The 6,038-nt window shown below is 43.6% G+C and overlaps 1 non-coding gene across 1 annotated transcript; it reads right to left on the reverse strand.

Moving 5' to 3' along the window:
* Positions 1 to 220: 220 nt before the first annotated feature.
* Positions 221 to 325, reverse strand: LOC127809048 (small nucleolar RNA R71). The gene has a single exon (XR_008025054.1). It is a non-coding gene; the product is annotated as a small nucleolar RNA R71 (small nucleolar RNA).
* Between the last annotated feature and the right edge of the window lie 5,713 nt (positions 326 to 6,038).

Here is a 6,038-nt window from a genome sequence, read left to right on the forward strand (position 1 = left end):
AGGATCCACACAAGCATCTGAAAGAGTTTCATGTGGTTTGCTCAACCATGCGGCCACAAGGAGTAGATGAAGAGCAAATCAAGCTAAGAGCCTTTCCATTCTCACTTGATGGATCCGCCAAAGATTGGCTCTACTACCTGCCACCAGCTGCCATTACCAGCTGGGATGGATTGAAGAGGATCTTCCTGGAAAAATTCTTTCCAGCCTCCAGAACAGCATCAATAAGGAAGGAAATTTGTGGTATAAGGCAGATGAGTGGTGAAACTCTACATGAGTATTGGGAGAGGTTCAAGAAGTTGTGTTCCAGCTGTCCTCACCATCAGATAAGTGACCAACTCCTAATTCAGTATCTCTATGAAGGTCTAATCCCCATGGACAGATACTTGGTAGATGCTGCAAGTGGAGGAGCTTTGGCAGAGAAGACCCCAGCAGCTGCACAAGAGCTGATATCAAAGATGGCACAAAATGCCCAGCAATTTGGCACCAGAATTAACACTCCTACAAAAGCCATCAATGAAGTCAATATGGCTGCCACTATGGACCAGCAAAGGATGGAAAACAAGCTTGAGGAATTGGCTTCCATGGTCAGGCAGTTGGCATTAGAGAGAAAGCATCCCCAGCAGCAACTTTGTAGCATTTGCTCCTTGCCATCCCATACAACAGACCAATGCCCACAGTTGCAAGAAAATAATGAATCTGTTGCTGGCATCTTCCCTGGTAGACCATTCCAGCAGCACAATCCACCTTTCCAGCAGCAGCCACAACACAAGTATGATCCATACTCAGCCACCTACAATCCAGGTTGGAGAGACCATCCGAACCTCAGATATGGCAGCCCTTCCAATCAACATGTGCACCAGCAGCCATACCACCAGAATCAGCCATTTCAGCAGAGGTTCCATCCTTCAATTTCAAGCAACCATGCTCCACCACCAAGGCAGAATCAAGCCATGCAACAAGCACCACCATTACCCAAGTCAGAACCTACCTTAGATGATCTTGTTAAGCAACTAGCAGCCAACACACTCCAATTCCAACAGAAAACAGAAACCACAATTCAAAATTTGGAGACCCAAATAGGCCAGCTAGCCACAAACATCAATGAGTTAAGGAGTCAAGGTTCGGGGCAGCTTCCTTCACAACCAGTTGCCAATCCAAGGGGTAATGTTAGTGCCATCATGCTTCGAAATGGGAAAGAAGTGATCATCCCAACCCCTCCACCATCATCAAACAAAGAGCAGCATGCAGAGCAGCAGAATGTAGAGGGCAGCAAAGAGCAGCAACCCTCCTCAGTCCAAGAAGCCAAGCAACCAAACTCCAGCTATCAAGAACAAGGAGAGTCTTCCAACATCCAGCCCCTACCATTCCCACATCGAGCAACACAAAACAAGAAAAGAGCAGAGGCCGAAGTGGATAAAGAGATTCTGGAAACATTCCAGAAAGTTGAAGTCAACATTCCCCTCCTTGAAGCCATTAGACAGATCCCCAAGTATGCAAAATTTCTCAAGGATTTGTGTACTCACAAGAGGAAGCTTATGGGGAATGAGAAGATCAACCTTGGGAGAAATGTCTCTGCCCTTATCCAACCTGCCATGCCAGCAAAGTGTAAAGATCCAGGGATGTTTTCCATTCCTTGTACTATAGGAGACATGCAATTTAGCAATGCTTTACTAGATTTAGGTGCATCCATTAATGTCATGCCTAACTCTATTTATGCTTCATTGCAGTGTGGTCCTTTGAAGCCAACAGGAGTGGTTGTCCAACTAGCCAATAGAAGTACTGCACACCCCACTGGAGTCCTAGAAGATGTGCTGGTTAAGGTTAAGGATTTAATCTTTCCAGCAGATTTTTATGTTTTGAATATGGAAGATAACAGCACACTTGAGCATGCACCCTTGATCCTAGGGAGACCATTCTTAAAAACTGCTAGAACTATTATCAATGTGCATGAGGGTACACTTTCCATGGAATTTGCTGGTAACACAATTAACTTCAAGATACTTGATGCCATGAAATTCCCTGTCGAGGATCATTCCACTTTTCAAGTAAATAGAGTTGACCTGTTAGTGAATGAAGCATGTTCTGACTCTTCTGATTTAATTGATGAATTCCCCACTGTGCATGAGTTCCCAGATACGATTAATTGCACCAATTGTAGTGATGGAGAGAGTCAATGTGCTGCATGCTTAGAGATTGCTGAATTTTTGCATAGACATGAGTTTGATTTTGATGCTAACATTTCCCAAGTGGAAGATAGTGCTGCTAACCTTGTTGAGCAGGTTGATAGTGCCTTGGAGTTAGAGTTCCAGTCAAATAGATCAGCCCCCTCTTTGCAGCAGCCACCCACCATTCAGTGCAAGCCTTTGCCTCAGCACCTCAAGTATGCATTCTTGGAGAAAGATGAGAAGCTGCCAGTCATCATTGCAAACAACTTGCAGCCTGACCGAGAGAGAAAGTTGCTGGATGTGCTGAAAAATAATAAGAAAGCAATTGGGTGGACTTTAGCGGACATAACTGGAATCAGCCCATCTGTTTGCATGCATCGTATCTTATTGGAGGAAGGAGCAAAACCAGCAAGGCAGCCTCAAAGAAGACTTAACCCAACCATCCTTGATGTGGTAAAACAGGAGGTAAGTAAATTACTTGCAGCCGGTATTATTTACCTTATTTCTGACAGCAAGTGGGTGAGTCCCGTGCAGGTTGTTCCAAAAAAGACGGGCATCACGGTGGTCCCAAATGAGCACAATGAGCTCATCCCCATGAGAGTGCAGAACAGTTGGAGAGTCTGCATTGATTATAGAAAGCTGAACCAAGCAACCAGAAAAGATCATTTCCCCCTCCCATTCATTGATCAGATATTGGAGAGGTTGGCTGGTAAGTCACACTATTGTTTCCTTGACGATTTTTCCGGATACTTTCAGATTTGCATAGCCCCAGAGGATCAAGAGAAGACCACCTTCACCTGCCCCTTTGGCACATTCGCTTATAGAAGAATGCCTTTCGGTCTATGTAATGCTCTAGGTACCTTTCAGCGATGCATGGTAAGTATATTTTCAGATTTTATAGAGCATTGCATGGAAGTGTTCATGGATGATTTTTCAGTTTATGGCACTTCTTTTGATGATTGCTTGGTTAGCTTGGGTAGAGTCCTAGAGAGATGCATTGAAAAGAACCTTGTTTTAAATTTCGAAAAATGTCATTTCATGGTAGAACAAGGAATTGTTTTAGGGCATGTTCTATCTAAGAAGGGTATAGAAGTGGATCGGTCTAAGGTTGATGTTATTGCTTCATTGCCTTACCCCACCTCTGTGAAGGAGGTGCGTTCTTTCCTTGGCCATGCAGGATTTTACAGGAGGTTCATCAAGGATTTCAGCAAGATTGCACTTCCACTTTCCCACCTTCTCCAGAAAGAAGTGACCTTCCACTTTGATGAGCAGTGCAAGCGAGCATTCGAGGAACTGAAGAGTCGATTGATTTCTCCACCCATCATACAGCCACCCGACTGGGAGTTACCCTTCGAGCTGATGTGCGACGCCTCCAACTTTGCAGTGGGCGCCGTCCTTTCACAACGTGTGGAGAAGAAGTCACATGTCATTGCCTATGCCTCGCGCACCTTGGATGCTGCTCAAGCAAACTACACCACGACTGAGAAGGAGCTTTTAGCTATTGTGTTTGCTTTAGATAAATTTCGCTCCTATCTTCTGGGTTCTAATGTTGTCGTGTTTTCTGACCATGCAGCCCTAAAATACCTATTGAAGAAGCCCGATGCTAAGCCCAGGTTGATACGATGGATGCTCCTACTTCAGGAGTTCAATGTGGAGATAAAAGACAAGAGTGGGGCCGAGAACCTAGTAGCTGATCATTTGAGCAGGGTCCCTCCTTCTTCAGATTCCACAGTCATGGACTCCCAGCCTATCAGGGATGATTTCCCAGATGAGTTATTATACCACATTCATGGTGTTGAGCCCTGGTATGCTGATTTAGTAAATTATTTAGTTGCTTCTGAATTACCTGCATATTTTAAGAAGGAACAGCTAAATAAATTTAAGAGTCAGGCTCGGTATTATGTGTGGGATGATCCCTATCTGTGGCGCATGTGTAGTGACCAGGTCATTAGGAGATGTGTGCCTAACCATGAGTTTGCATCTGTCTTAAATTTTTGTCACACACTTGCATGTGGTGGTCACTTTGGTCCCCAACGTACAGCTAGGAAAGTCCTAGATTCTGGATTATATTGGCCTTCACTCTTTAAGGATTCATATGAGTTCTGTAAGAATTGCACACGTTGTCAACACACAGGCACTATATCACGTAGGAATGAAATGCCTCAACAACCCTTATTGTTTTGTGAAATCTTTGATGTTTGGGGCATTGACTTCATGGGTCCATTTCCTGTGTCATTTGGTTATTTGTACATTCTGTTAGCTGTGGATTATGTTTCTAAGTGGGTGGAAGCTAAAGCCACCAGGACTGATGATGCTTCTGTGGTTGCAGATTTTGTTCGTTCTCACATCTTTTGCAGGTTTGGCATGCCTAGGGCCATCATCAGCGACCAAGGATCCCACTTTTGCAACAGAAAGATGGACACCCTACTTCGTAAGTATGGGGTAATACACAAAGTGGCGACTCCTTATCATCCACAGACTAATGGGCAAGCTGAAGTCTCAAATAGGGAAATCAAGCAGATTTTGGAGAAGACTGTCCAGCCCAATAGGAAAGACTGGAGCACGAGATTAGAAGATGCACTTTGGGCCTACCGCACGGCCTACAAAACCCCCATCGGCATGTCCCCTTATAGGTTGGTTTTTGGAAAAGCGTGTCACTTGCCGGTGGAAGTGGAGCATAAGGCATATTGGGCGGTGAAGCAATGCAATATGGACATCAGTCAATCGGGGTCCCAAAGAAAGCTCCAACTTCAAGAGCTTGAGGAGATTAGGATGGACGCATATGAGAACTCACGCATCTACAAGGAGAAGACCAAGGCTGTGCATGACAAGCTTATTGTGAGGAAGACATTCGAAGTTGGCCAGAAAGTTCTGCTATACAATTCTCGTCTCAAGTTGATGCCCTGTAAGTTACGTTCTCGTTGGACTGGTCCTTTCATAGTTATTCATGTTTTTCCCTTTGGTGCAGTTGCAATCAAGGACGAGTCCAATGCAAAGCAATTCACAGTGAACGGGTAGCGACTTAAGCCATTCTACGAGAGCTTTCAGGAGCATATTGTGGAGGAGCTGCATCTCCTCAACGCCACCTACATTTGATACATCAGGCTGTTTCTCTCTCCCTAGTATTTTACATTTACTTGTCTTATTCTTGATCGGAATTGCATGTTTACATTGAGGGCAATGTAAAGTCTAAGTGTGGGGGGAGGCAGCATTCTTATTTTAGCCGCATTTTCTTTATCTTTTCATATTTCTTTTTCCTTGGGTTTAGTTGAGTTTGTTTTGCGTGGAAATGCAAGTTAAGCAATTAAGTCTAAAAGAACCCATCATGATTAGAACTTCAATCTTATCTTCCTTAATTTCGAGTGACTTGGCAATGAGTTTGATTTGATAGATTGATTGGGTAGTCTACAGCCGTGAGGATTTTGAGCCTATTGTCTTTCTTGTGTGTGCATTCACCTATCATGATCTCCACTCTAGAACTTGTTTTGATTCTTGGTTGAGGCTATATTTGTTCATGCATGACTCGAACATGATTAAGGCATTCTTTCTTGTCCCCATTTAGCCATTTTGTTATACGAAAAAAAAAAAAAAAAAAAAAAATTCAATCAATCCCTTTCGCTTGCCACTTAGAGCCATCATTTTTACCCTTCATTCTCATACACCCCTTTTTGGACCTTCCAACCTTAGGAAGGAAGAGGAATATTAAGTGCATTCTAGAGAGAGAGATTGAATTCATCGAGCAAGTCATAAGGCCAAAGGCCATTTGCATCCATGGAAAAAGAAAAAGAAAAGCAAGAAAAGGATAGAAGGGTGAGAAGGAGCGTAAAACGCACTCACCTCTTTCGAAAAAAAAAAATAAATAAACAAAAAACA

Source organism: Diospyros lotus, chromosome 8 (assembly GCF_014633365.1).
Source record: "Diospyros lotus cultivar Yz01 chromosome 8, ASM1463336v1, whole genome shotgun sequence".
NCBI classification, from domain to species: Eukaryota; Viridiplantae; Streptophyta; class Magnoliopsida; order Ericales; family Ebenaceae; genus Diospyros; species Diospyros lotus.